The 14,713-nt window shown below is 40.1% G+C and overlaps 1 long non-coding RNA gene and 2 other non-coding genes across 11 annotated transcripts in view; 1 reads left to right on the top strand and 2 right to left on the bottom strand.

The window, feature by feature from the left end:
- LOC140470150 (uncharacterized) overlaps positions 1-4,336 on the top strand; it is a 56,422-nt gene extending 52,086 nt beyond the window's left edge. For all 9 annotated transcript variants that reach the window (XR_011956440.1, XR_011956437.1, XR_011956438.1 and 6 more), the window contains one exon: positions 80-4,336. This is a non-coding gene — a long non-coding RNA (uncharacterized lncRNA). The remainder of the gene's footprint in view (positions 1-79) is intronic.
- A 2,648-nt stretch (positions 4,337-6,984) lies between these two features.
- Positions 6,985-7,057, bottom strand: trnaa-agc (transfer RNA alanine (anticodon AGC)). Its single transcript has one exon. It is a non-coding gene; the product is annotated as a tRNA-Ala (tRNA).
- Positions 7,058-9,743: 2,686 nt separating this feature from the next.
- Positions 9,744-9,816, bottom strand: trnav-aac (transfer RNA valine (anticodon AAC)). Its single transcript has one exon. It is a non-coding gene; the product is annotated as a tRNA-Val (tRNA).
- Positions 9,817-14,713: the final 4,897 nt, after the last annotated feature.

The raw sequence follows: 14,713 nt of genomic DNA, 5'->3' as shown, positions 1-14,713 counted from the left end.
ATCGTGAGATTCACATTTCAATTTAAATCATTATTTCATAGTGCCAATTTTACTAAGAAAAAATTATCTTTTATTCCAGGTCAACACAACCACAAACCAAGCAATGATCCCTCATCCAACACTGACAGGAAATATCTGATATCTTCTCATTTGAATGTTCACAGAAATCATTGGATTCATATTCAGCCTTACAAATGAAGATACATCTGATTGTTTTCGACTCCAATTCTACATGTTGCGGATTGTAATATGACATTTCTAATCATTTTAAGTTTACAGTGACTAGTTTTAACACTAATTGTTACTTATATCTAATATGTAATCATTGATCAAATCAGTATAGTCGGCTTTAAGTGTGGAATTAAGTCTCAGTGACGTAAGCATATTGCATGGTACAGTTTCCTAATGGTAGCGAATGTTGATTTTTATTTTAATGCTGAAATCCTTATTGATTTGCTGCTGTAGGGAAGCCCTGAGCAGCCTGCCTTGGAATTAAAACACAAAATGGTGGAGGGGAGATAAATAAGACCAACAGTGTGTTTCAGTCTTAAGTTAAAAAAAGAACATTTTGTACAATCCTACTCCAAGTCCATAAGCATGCAATTCCAGACAGTCATATTCCAGATAGTGATAAGAGAATGCAGGCACACAGAAAAATGACCAACCCTGACTTTCATTAATGAAAGAATAATTGTCCCAGTGAATGAATAAACACCAACTGCAGGATAGAGCCCAGCTAACTTCCACAGCGGCTGTCAGGGAAACAGGCAGGGTTTGATTGTCAGAAATAGTTACTATTTTAAAATTGCTCAGAACATTTAAAACTTTTCTAATTACATATTCTTGAGAATTGCAAATAAGGCATAGTGAGAGGCCCAAAGGACTGCAGAAATTAATTTTGTAATGTGAGGAAATAAAATGCACAGAGATCCCAAGGCCTGGAGATTATAGCACCTGTAAAACACCATGAACCAATAGGAAATTCGGGCTATCCATATTGATGTTCATCCAAGATTAGGTGTTCTACAGGATTGGGTGTCTGTATCATGATGGAACGACTGTAACCACATTGCATGTGGACATTGTAATACAGAAGGTGTGTAAAAATACTGCTTTTTACTGTACACATTAGTGTGTCATGGACCTCCCTTCCTAGATTGGCCTCGGGGGGATGATCCCTGCATTAACTGATTGCAGCATGAGTAAACATCTTCCACTTGCCTGAGTTCGGCCTATCTCCTCAGTCTTCATTCCCTGTCAGGGGAAATCACTCCTACAGCTATGGTGACATTTAAATTCAATACAAACACTTATTATCTGTGAAATTATTCCTTGCAGAGCGATATCATTTTCATGTTAATTTTTTAAATTTTTGTTTTCAAGAAAACAATGGAGGAACATCCATTTGTTATTTAGTTCAACTTATACTAAATTTTAAATTATTGACAGGACTACACATGGGGGTGGCGGGGGGAAGAACGATTCTTCAGCTCAAATGTCACATTAAGTGACAATTTCCATTTTTCAAATCATGTGACCTCCAAAATGATATTTATTTTAATTTCATTTTGAGGTAGTTTTATTTTCTTCCAACATTAGTTGTCAATGAACAATAATCACACAATTATTAGTTTTTTTTGCTACAAAATGACTCCCTGTACCAAATGTCATTGACTCTATGTTTAGTGCATAATAATACCCACTTTCCCATCCTCATTATTTTCTTCCCAGTTCTGACATTTATCTAAACATTTATCATGATAAAAGTTACATTAATAAAATAGACATGAACCAACCAAAAAAAAGTTGAACGATGTTCAATTGTTGCTGAGATTTTTTAATTATTAAAGCCACGTTTTATATTTTAATTTTCAGTTTATTTATCTTAATGAATAGACAATCGACATCAGAGCAAAGTGCATTCAAAATATTAAGTCAATTTATCTATCAGGATTTTAGAAACAATTATCAATTACAATAATTACGCACTACTTTAACTTAGGCTTTATAACAAGTACAATGTGCTTTTAATACCTTCCATATTTCTTAGTGTGAGTGCTACAACATTAAAACTTGTTTGATAAGGCCAATACGCCCACAAAAGACCAATAATTGCCATTGCAACATCATTTGTAAATATCTGACTTTTGCTCATTTGAAAGATCACAGTCTTCTCAGCCATTGAAATTCAGAGAACACCAGTTAATTTACACTGCAATATTTCTCTTCATTTCTGAACATTACTCAGTGGAATAGTAAGAGGAGATACCTCATTATTCTTAAATTCATTAATAAAATATTTCAAATCGATTTGTTGCCAAAACCTAACAATTGTTCAATTCGGTAAGGGGTGTACATGTGGAACTATGTTTTCATATAATAATTAATGCAAGGACATTGCAATGCACAATCACTCAATCATTCTAAATATTGCTTTTCATTTTAAACTTGGAAACACTTTTGAATTGATTTGATTAGAAATCACTTCAATGTTAACATTTATTATGTTTTTAATCACAATAACAATTGAATATTTTTCACGTGCAAAATCATTGAAATCCCCATGAATTTTTTGAAGCACACAAAAAAGGGTTGGCATACAGGAAATGGTGACTTAGAAATCGTGTATTTTAGAAAGAATGAAAGTTGTCTTCAGCTGAATAGGCACATTGATTGACCAATTCATCATTTTGTTCCAATTTATATGTAGATCAAAAGCATTGTAATTTGCATTTCTGAAAATGTGGAACTTATGAACATATAGAATAATTATATTCATTTTTATTTATAATGCACAGTAATCACACAATTCTGTCAAGTTGTCGTTCCACAAGTGATCATAAAAATCATGTTAAATTAAGACATTTGTTAACTCCCATCATTATTGTAAATTACTACTGAATTTTCAGAAGATTGTACACAGTATCCAACCATTTAATTCCAATCCAATTATCGCAATAAACATCTGATTAGTTTTCAGCCCTGCCCAACCTGGTTGGGAATGTTATGAAGGAATCTTGTGCAACTCTGGTCGTGTATCTGTTACCAGACCAGAGTTGTCTGGTCGTGTCTCTGTTACCAGACCAATTTCAATTCCCACATTGCACAGAGCTGTGCCAGAGCAGCTCTGAATGTTGAGAAGAAAATATCTAAGAATCGAATGAATTGCCTTTCAATTCAACATGAGATATGTTTTCATTTGTTGTTCATTCCAATAATCACAGTATCTGCTATATATATTCTTCAGTCCGCTAATAACAGAATGTATCTAATTACACTCAATCAATATTCTTTGCAAAATATTTGATAATGTTGCATTCACAAAGATGAAATATGCAAAGTAAAGATAGAACTTGATGCTTCAAAGGTATAAATATGAGAAAAAAATTAAGTTATTCTTCAGTTAAATAAACAAATGCCACTTCCTACTATATATCAATTTTTAGTTATTGATCTGTTTATGAGTTGTCTGAAATTTGTTTTTAGTTTTCCATTCATCTATTTATATTGAATGTACGATTGAAATGTTCTGAAAATATCCGAGTGCATTCATTTGAAAATTGAATTTGCACGTTTCTCTCTAATCCAGTTTATTGCATGATGACTTAACAGTGTTTTGTTCAGCAAACCTCCTGAATTCCTAAAAATTGTCTAATCTTAAATAAGATCTTTCACACCCAGTTATCAGTCTGTTCCTAATTCATGTAAATATCTAAATTTATTGAAATCAATGTTCACACAAAACAGTGCACATAAAGCGACACAAAGATATTCATCATCAGCTGATTACTATTCAGTGGAATAACCTGAGTAAGTATCTTATTGTTCCTAGGACAAATGACAACAATAAACATTTATTTACTATTCTATGCAGTTAATGCAATTGAGGTGCTATATTTCAGCTGAGTCGTTAATGTTGATTTATATTGTTTAAACCAATAATTCTACTTTATCACAGATATTGACTATACTACAATAATGTTGTAAAGCAAATCTTTGTCAATCTAACAATCTTTAAGCTCCTTTTTTGTTGTGTGTGTACAAGAGACAATTCAAATTATAACCATTTTTATTACAAATTGAACAAATACTGCATTTTAAATTTGTGAACTTCCCACATTTTTGCAAAAGGGTTAGCCTTCACTGTATATGTCACATTTAAAAACCTGCTATTTCAAATCATGCGTGCTACAAAATGATTATTGTTTTCATTTCATTGTAAGAAAAGATCTGCTTTGACCGTGTTGATTTTTTTGTCATTTCTATTCCAACATTATTCATCATTGTCCAAAAATGACAATATTATTAAAATCGCATATATGCCACATATCATTGACGACATTGTTCAGTTTCAAGCTCACTTTCATGACTTACTAATTCGCTTCCTAATTCTGACACAAGTTTTTAAACATTGATCATAATATTGATCATATAAATTGATGTAACATATCTCTACAAGGAATCCAGTGTATGGAAATTCACAATTCTTGTATTACGTACATTTTTTACATAAAAAAAGATTCTTGCTCAATAATCACTGAATGGCTCATTTTTCTTCAATCCATAAAGCTAGGTACAATGTTTTATACCTCAGTTTACTGATCTTAATAAATATCTAATCAACATCACAGCAAAGTGCTTTTGAAATATTGATTCATTTTAATTCTTCAAAAGACAGCAATCATTATCAAGGCATTGCCATTACAATAATGGCACAATTATTTATAAAAAATGTCTTTTGAACAAGTATAGTGAGATTCACATTTAGATTTAATTCATTATGTCTTAGTGCTAATAGTACAGTATGAAAATACCTTTATTTTTCAGGTCACCTACCCCTCAAAGGAACCAATGACTTCCCATCCAACTTCATTGCAAATATCTGATGTTTGCTCATTTGAAAGATCACGGTAATCTCGGTCTTAAAATTCAGGAAAATGTAATTACTTTTCACTGAATTAATTCCAGTTCATTTCCAGACATTGCTCAATCACTTGCAAAAAGAGATTTTTCATTATTCATTAATGCATTGACAGACTTTGATAATTCAATTGTTGCTGATTTATAATAAAAACAATACTTATTCAATCTAGTAGGTTGCGCAAATGTGGATTTACGGCACAGTACATGAACCACTGTAAAGATATTGCAGTGCACAATCTCTCAATCATTGTAAGTATCAAATTTTATTTTACCTGTTGAAACATAGTTGAATTCAATTAATTACATTTGCCTTCAATGCTCACATTTATCGTGTTTGTAATCATAATACGACTGACGGATGTTTCATGCAACAAAATCAAATGAAAAAGAATTAGCATCTCTTTATTCTTTCATTCAACAATGGCAATGAATTTTGTTTTTTTAAATTTTGAATATTTTTGGAAAGAAGGGATATTGTCTTCAGTTGAATTCTTGCATTGACTCACTAATTCACTGTGTCCGCTACTTATTCTCTTTGGGTTGCTATGAAAAGGAATTAACTAGTTCTTCTGATTGTAAATTCTTGGAAAATATTTGAGAATGTTGTGGTTTTAAAGGTGACAAGGCGAAGTGATCGTAAGTCATCAGTTATTTTGCTAGAAAGAACTTGATTCAAACATTTCGAACACACACACATTGTTATTCTGCTGTGTAACAAGGGGGAAAACAAGTCGCTTTCTTCAGCGTTAAGTTAATATATGCCACTTCCAAGTGTTCATTAGTCAGCTAATTACCTACATTTGTTATTAAAAATTGCAATTCGTCTAAATATTGTTATGACCTTTGATCAAATTAAATGTTTAATTACTGTTTATACATGAATTGCCGAGATTTTGTTATTTTATTGTTTTCCATACACCTATTCGTATTGAATGTAAGATTGACATGCTTTGACAATATCGGAGAGTGTTCATTTGAAACTTATTTTTTAGTATCTTTCACTGATTTTACTTATTGCATCAGATTACATGGTACCTCAGTGGTTAGCAATGCTGCCTCACAGCGCCAGGGACATTGGTTTGATTTCCTCCTCAGATGACTGTGGGGACTTTGCACGTTCTCCCCAAGTCCATGTGACTTTGCTGTGGTGTCCTCAAACATTCCAAACATATGCAGGTTAGGTGCCCTGGCCATGCTAAACCGCACGTTGTGTTCACGGATATGTGAATTAGACAGAAATAAATGTGAAGAAATGTGATCGGGAAAAGTGTTTGGGTGGGTTACTCTTTAGAGGGTCATTTTTTTTCAAACAAATGGCCTGTTAATACACTGAGGTAACAGGGGTGCTTTCATAGCGTCGCTACTATTAAGGTGCGCCCCGAGATCTAAGCCATGTTGGAACTGAAACAGAGGAATCGACAGAGAGGCTACAGAATGATATCGCATCCATTTGGGATTCTTTAAATCACGGACGAGCATGAAAATATAAACGGGGAGAGCGAGTGGGGAAGTGAGGCAGTTGCAGCTCTGGTGAAAGTCCAAAGGTTCCTCTGAGAGTGTAAATTATTTCATTGCTGTTGCTGATTGAATGAGCCACAAACGTGCGAACTGCCCCAAAATATGATTCAGGAATCTGGTACCAACTCTCGCGCGTTGAATAACGACAGACAGCTTCCAAATGAGGCCTTTCAGAGACGACTTTGGGGTACATTTGACAGACAGACAAGTTCAGGAATCCGTGGTGCGCTGTGACACCAGCGCAGCAGCTTCTTCCCTGCCTTTGAACCGGGCCGCCTGCGCAAGGAATGCAAATGCGGTACTGCTTTTCGTGGAAGGATCAGAACGCGGCAAGGACACTCTCAAACAGAATGGCATATGCATCAGAACCAGGTTGGAGAAAAACTTTATAATGCTTTACACAGTAATTAAATGGAGTTGCCTTACATTTCACTACGAGAGCAGATTCTTTCAAGCAAATTCGAAGGCAGGTTTGCAGATGGGAAAGCAAGCAAGAAAGCTCCGTTCTTGTCCATGTAAAAGGCTGCAGTTGACGAACAAAGCAGTTTCTGCCCAGTTTCGAACTAGGGACCTTTCGCGTGCTAGGTGAACGTGATGACCACTACACTACAGAAACCAGCCGCGGTCGCCGAGAGATTGATGACAATATATAGACAATGATTTCGTCAATGTTTGGACCGGAGGGCGAGGTGGAATAAGCTGGGACGACTTTCCCTGCAGCGGAACGGCTGCGATATGATCTTATGGAAGGGTTGTAAACTGAGTATTTCTGTGTTTTACCCAAATTGGGGTGAGTTGAAAACTCGAGAGCATAGGTTTAAGGTGAGTGGGCTGAAATTGACAAACGACCTGAGGCACATTTCCCACACAGAAGGATGTGCGTGTATGGAATGAGCTCCCAGAGGAAGTGGAGAAGGCTATTACACTCAGAAAATTGCAAAGGTAATCGGATGAGTTTCTGGACAGGATGGGTTTAGAGGGATTGGGGCCAAATGCTGGGGAACGGGACTTGTTTAATTTTGGTTATGTGGTGAGCATGGATGAGATACACCTAAATATCTGTTTCCACGCCGTGTACCCCCATAACGTCTTGTTGCTAACACTGGCTGTAAAGGATTACTTTTTAGCGGAGTTTTCCATCGCAGTCTGTGGCACAATCGTTTAGTCTGTTCGACTGCTCACGGGAAAGGTAGTATTGTGAAACACTGCAGATACGAACAACTTCCTTAATTTTGCCCCGACTGACCATACTCCGTGAAATTTTCCCAGACCTCAATTGAGGAGTTTTGCTGCTCGAAGTTACCTCAGAAACCCTGTTAACTCGTAATGTGCTGAGCGAAGCGCAAAACAGAAAGCATTTTTCACGGAACACAAACAAAACTGGCATGCCGAATGCATTTTCAGACAGAGAGATGCATGAATGCTAAATGTGTCACAGTCCGAGGGCATGAGTCATAAAGTAATCTCACAACTAACAACAGGGCAATTCCAAACTGCTCTTTCAAACATACTGCAGCGTTAGTGCACCACCACTTTCCAGACAATGCTGAAAAGAGAGATAGAAAGAACATCATAAGAACGGGCCATAAAAAGTGAATTTCACCATTCACAGTCTCGATTAGATTACCTTTTCCTTCTGATGTCTCCAGGACGGAAATGAAGGAAATGGGAGAAATTCAATAACATATGACACCGAAATTCATTGGAACGATTTTCCCATTGGACAGAAAACCAAATAACGACGAGTCGAGTCACCGCAGGACTTTGTTTCACAACGGCGATGAAATAATAGTCTCCATTCGGTTCCAGTAAAAGCACAAATCGCTTTGGAACAGCAGAGCTGTTTGCGATTTTCCGCGCGGGAGGCGAACGCGATCATGACAGCAGAGACACTTGGACACTTCGGTCAAATAACCATGAGCTGCTAGACATTACTACAATTTCGATTCTTGCTTTGCTAAATGATTTCACACATTGCTCGAAACAGGACGACTTTCACGTTTACACGGAACACGAAACACACCTGACTACAGGGAAAATGCACAAAGCTGAGCAGGCCGTGTTCCACATCAAACCGTGCAGCATTTATTCAGTCACTGTGTCTGTTTTGCAGAAGAAGGGTCCCAAAGAATGTTCTCCACCCTAAAACCGGAGGTCGCATTACAATCCGAGAACGATAGATCACATTGTGAGCATGCTCTGACCTCGGGGCCGGTTCGAGATGCCACTTTCCGTGCCTTTTACTTTAACCGTGCAATTTGCTGCAGAGATGTTCACTCCTGGACATGAGCCACGTGGATACCAACTGAGTCGGAAACCTGTGCGGGAATCGACGAGAAGCGATTCAATAAATTTTGCTAACTTCCATGGTGCTTATTGGAAATGCAGTTTCTGTTCAAGTCAATCGAAAAGGCAGTTTCTGAACATAGTAACAGAAGTCAAAAGGTAATTACCTCACCCCACCCCCACTCCGGAAGAGGTGCTAACTGCCCTTGAGTGCTTTTTGATCTCGATGTGAAGAGCTCACACGCCTCTGAGTCACCTTCAAGTCTCTGTTTGCGGAGTGAATCACAAAGAAGGACTTTTACCAGAGCTGCAACCGCCTCACTTCCCCACTCGCTCTCCCCTTTTACATTTTCCTGCTCGTCAGTGATTTAAAGAAAACCAAATGGATGCGATGTCATTCTGTAGCCTCTCTGTCGATTCCTCCGTTTCAGTTCCAACATGGCTTAGATCTCGGGGCGCACCTTAATATTAGCGGCGCTATGAAAGCACAAGTTCAAAGGTTCCTCTGAGAGTGTAAATTATTTCATTGCTGTTGCTGATTGAATGAGCCACTAACGTGCGAACTGCCCCAAAATATGATTCAGGAATCTGGTACCAACTCTCGCGCGTTGAATAACGACAGACAGCTTCCAAATGAGGCCTTTCAGAGACGACTTTGGGGTACATTTGACAGACAGACAAGTTCAGGAATCCGTGGTGCGCTGTGACACCAGCGCAGCAGCTTCTTCCCTGCCTTTGAACCGGGCCGCCTGCGCAAGGAATGCAAATGCGGTACTGCTTTTCGTGGAAGGATCAGAACGCGGCAAGGACACTCTCAAACAGAATGGCATATGCATCAGAACCAGGTTGGAGAAAAACTTTATAATGCTTTACACAGTAATTAAATGGAGTTGCCTTACATTTCACTACGAGAGCAGATTCTTTCAAGCAAATTCGAAGGCAGGTTTGCAGATGGGAAAGCAAGCAAGAAAGCTCCGTTCTTGTCCATGTAAAAGGCCGCAGTTGACGAACAAAGCAGTTTCTGCCCAGTTTCGAACTAGGGACCTTTCGCGTGTTAGGCGAACGTGATGACCACTACACTACAGAAACCAGCCGCGGCCGCCGTGAGATTGATGACACTATATAGACAATGATTTCGTCAATGTTTGGACCGTAGGGCGAGGTGGAATAAGCTGGGACGACTTTACCTGCAGCGAAACGGCTGCGATATGATCTTATGGAAGGGTTGTAAACTGAGTATTTCTGTGTTTTACCCAAATTGGGGTGAGTTGAAAACTCGAGAGCATAGGTTTAAGGTGAGTGGGCTGAAATTGACAAACGACCTGAGGCACATTTCCCACACAGAAGGTTGTGCGTGTATGGAATGAGCTCCCAGAGGAAGTGGAGAAGGCTATTACACTCAGAAAATTGCAAAGGTAATCGGATGAGTTTCTGGACAGGATGGGTTTAGAGGGATTGGGGCCAAATGCTGGGGAACGGGACTTGTTTAATTTTGGTTATGTGGTGAGCATGGATGAGATACACCTAAATATCTGTTTCCACGCCGTGTACCCCCATAACGTCTTGTTGCTAACACTGGCTGTAAAGGATTACTTTTTAGCGGAGTTTTCCATCGCAGTCTGTGGCACAATCGTTTAGTCTGTTCGACTGCTCACGGGAAAGGTAGTATTGTGAAACACTGCAGATACGAACAACTTCCTTAATTTTGCCCCGACTGACCATACTCCGTGAAATTTTCCCAGACCTCAATTGAGGAGTTTTGCTGCTCGAAGTTACCTCAGAAACCCTGTTAACTCGTAATGTGCTGAGCGAAGCGCAAAACAGAAAGCATTTTTCACGGAACACAAACAAAACTGGCATGCCGAATGCATTTTCAGACAGAGAGATGCATGAATGCTAAATGTGTCACAGTCCGAGGGCATGAGTCATAAAGTAATCTCACAACTAACAACAGGGCAATTCCAAACTGCTCTTTCAAACATACTGCAGCGTTAGTGCACCACCACTTTCCAGACAATGCTGAAAAGAGAGATAGAAAGAACATCATAAGAACGGGCCATAAAAAGTGAATTTCACCATTCACAGTCTCGATTAGATTACCTTTTCCTTCTGATGTCTCCAGGACGGAAATGAAGGAAATGGGAGAAATTCAATAACATATGACACCGAAATTCATTGGAACGATTTTCCCATTGGACAGAAAACCAAATAACGACGAGTCGAGTCACCGCAGGACTTTGTTTCACAACGGCGATGAAATAATAGTCTCCATTCGGTTCCAGTAAAAGCACAAATCGCTTTGGAACAGCAGAGCTGTTTGCGATTTTCCGCGCGGGAGGCGAACGCGATCATGACAGCAGAGACACTTGGACACTTCGGTCAAATAACCATGAGCTGCTAGACATTACTACAATTTCGATTCTTGCTTTGCTAAATGATTTCACACATTGCTCGAAACAGGACGACTTTCACGTTTACACGGAACACGAAACACACCTGACTACAGGGAAAATGCACAAAGCTGAGCAGGCCGTGTTCCACATCAAACCGTGCAGCATTTATTCAGTCACTGTGTCTGTTTTGCAGAAGAAGGGTCCCAAAGAATGTTCTCCACCCTAAAACCGGAGGTCGCATTACAATCCGAGAACGACAGATCACATTGTGAGCATGCTCTGACCTCGGGGCCGGTTCGAGATGCCACTTTCCGTGCCTTTTACTTTAACCGTGCAATTTGCTGCAGAGATGTTCACTCCTGGACATGAGCCACGTGGATACCAACTGAGTCGGAAACCTGTGCGGGAATCGACGAGAAGCGATTCAATAAATTTTGCTAACTTCCATGGTGCTTTTGGAAATGCAGTTTCTGTTCAAGTCAATCGAAAAGGCAGTTTCTGAACATAGTAACAGAAGTCAAAAGGTAATTACCTCACCCCACCCCCACTCCGGAAGAGGTGCTAACTGCCCTTGAGTGCTTTTTGATCTCGATGTGAAGAGCTCACACGCCTCTGAGTCACCTTCAAGTCTCTGTTTGCGGAGTGAATCACAAAGAAGGACTTTTACCAGAGCTGCAACCGCCTCACTTCCCCACTCGCTCTCCCCTTTTACATTTTCCTGCTCGTCAGTGATTTAAAGAAAACCAAATGGATGCGATGTCATTCTGTAGCCTCTCTGTCGATTCCTCCGTTTCAGTTCCAACATGGCTTAGATCTCGGGGCGCACCTTAATATTAGCGGCGCTATGAAAGCACAAGTTCAAAGGTTCCTCTGAGAGTGTAAATTATTTCATTGCTGTTGCTGATTGAATGAGCCACTAACGTGCGAACTGCCCCAAAATATGATTCAGGAATCTGGTACCAACTCTCGCGCGTTGAATAACGACAGACAGCTTCCAAATGAGGCCTTTCAGAGACGACTTTGGGGTACATTTGACAGACAGACAAGTTCAGGAATCCGTGGTGCGCTGTGACACCAGCGCAGCAGCTTCTTCCCTGCCTTTGAACCGGGCCGCCTGCGCAAGGAATGCAAATGCGGTACTGCTTTTCGTGGAAGGATCAGAACGCGGCAAGGACACTCTCAAACAGAATGGCATATGCATCAGAACCAGGTTGGAGAAAAACTTTATAATGCTTTACACAGTAATTAAATGGAGTTGCCTTACATTTCACTACGAGAGCAGATTCTTTCAAGCAAATTCGAAGGCAGGTTTGCAGATGGGAAAGCAAGCAAGAAAGCTCCGTTCTTGTCCATGTAAAAGGCTGCAGTTGACGAACAAAGCAGTTTCTGCCCAGTTTCGAACTAGGGACCTTTCGCGTGTTAGGCGAACGTGATGACCACTACGCTACAGAAACCAGCCGCGGCCGCCGTGAGATTGATGACAATATATAGACAATGATTTCGTCAATGTTTGGACCGTAGGGCGAGGTGGAATAAGCTGGGACGACTTTACCTGCAGCGAAACGGCTGCGATATGATCTTATGGAAGGGTTGTAAACTGAGTATTTCTGTGTTTTACCCAAATTGGGGTGAGTTGAAAACTCGAGAGCATTGGTTTAAGGTGAGTGGGCTGAAATTGACAAACGACCTGAGGCACATTTCCCACACAGAAGGTTGTGCGTGTATGGAATGAGCTCCCAGAGGAAGTGGAGAAGGCTATTACACTCAGAAAATTGCAAAGGTAATCGGATGAGTTTCTGGACAGGATGGGTTTAGAGGGATTGGGGCCAAATGCTGGGGAACGGGACTTGTTTAATTTTGGTTATGTGGTGAGCATGGATGAGATACACCTAAATATCTGTTTCCACGCCGTGTACCCCCATAACGTCTTGTTGCTAACACTGGCTGTAAAGGATTACTTTTTAGCGGAGTTTTCCATCGCAGTCTGTGGCACAATCGTTTAGTCTGTTCGACTGCTCACGGGAAAGGTAGTATTGTGAAACACTGCAGATACGAACAACTTCCTTAATTTTGCCCCGACTGACCATACTCCGTGAAATTTTCCCAGACCTCAATTGAGGAGTTTTGCTGCTCGAAGTTACCTCAGAAACCCCGTTAACTCGTAATGTGCTGAGCGAATCGCAAAACAGAAAGCATTTTTCACGGAACACAAACAAAACTGGCATGCCGAATACATTTTCAGACAGAGAGATGCATGAATGCTAAATGTGTCACAGTCCGAGGGCATGAGTCATAAAGTAATCTCACAACTAACAACAGGGCAATTCCAAACTACTCTTTCAAACATACTGCAGCGTTAGTGCACCACCACTTTCCAGACAATGCTGAAAAGAGAGATAGAAAGAACATCATAAGAACGGGCCATAAAAAGTGAATTTCACCATTCACAGTCTCGATTAGATTACCTTTTCCTTCTAATGACTCCAGGACGGAAATGAAGGAAATGGGAGAAATTCAATAACATATGACACCGAAATTCATTGGAACGATTTTCCCATTGGACAGAAAACCAAATAACGACGAGTCGAGTCACCGCAGGACTTTGTTTCACAACAGCGATGAAATAATAGTCTCCATTCGGTTCCAGTAAAAGCACAAATCGCTTTGGAACAGCAGAGCTGTTTGCGATTTTCCGCGCGGGAGGCGAACGCGATCATGACAGCAGAGACACTTGGACACTTCGGTCAAATAACCATGAGCTGCTAGACATTACTACAATTTCGATTCTTGCTTTGCTAAATGATTTCACACATTGCTCGAAACAGGACGACTTTCACGTTTACACGGAACACGAAACACACCTGACTACAGGGAAAATGCACAATGCTGAGCAGGCCGTGTTCCACATCAAACCGTGCAGCATTTATTCAGTCACTGTGTCTGTTTTGCAGAAGAAGGGTCCCAAAGAATGTTCTCCACCCTAAAACCGGAGGTCGCATTACAATCCGAGAACGACAGATCACATTGTGAGCATGCTCTGACCTCGGGGCCGGTTCGAGATGCCACTTTCCGTGCCTTTTACTTTAACCGTGCAATTTGCTGCAGAGATGTTCACTCCTGGACATGAGCCACGTGGATACCAACTGAGTCGGAAACCTGTGCGGGAATCGACGAGAAGCGATTCAATAAATTTTGCTAACTTCCATGGTGCTTATTGGAAATGCAGTTTCTGTTCAAGTCAATCGAAAAGGCAGTTTCTGAACATCGTAACAGAAGTCAAAAGGTAATTACCTCACCCCACCCCCACTCCGGAAGAGGTGCTAACTGCCCTTGAGTGCTTTTTGATCTCGATGTGAAGAGCTCACACGCCTCTGAGTCACCTTCAAGTCTCTGTTTGCGGAGTGAATCACAAAGAAGGACTTTTACCAGAGCTGCAACCGCCTCACTTCCCCACTCGCTCTCCCCTTTTACATTTTCCTGCTCGTCAGTGATTTAAAGAAAACCAAATGGATGCGATGTCATTCTGTAGCCTCTCTGTCGATTCCTCCGTTTCAGTTCCAACATGGCTTAGATCTCGGGGCGCACCTTAATAT

The sequence above is a fragment of the Chiloscyllium punctatum genome, chromosome 50, assembly GCF_047496795.1.
Source record: "Chiloscyllium punctatum isolate Juve2018m chromosome 50, sChiPun1.3, whole genome shotgun sequence".
NCBI lineage: Eukaryota > Metazoa > Chordata > Chondrichthyes > Orectolobiformes > Hemiscylliidae > Chiloscyllium > Chiloscyllium punctatum.
Note: the sequence above shows the minus strand (reverse complement) of the source record. Positions and strands in the feature narration are given on the sequence as shown.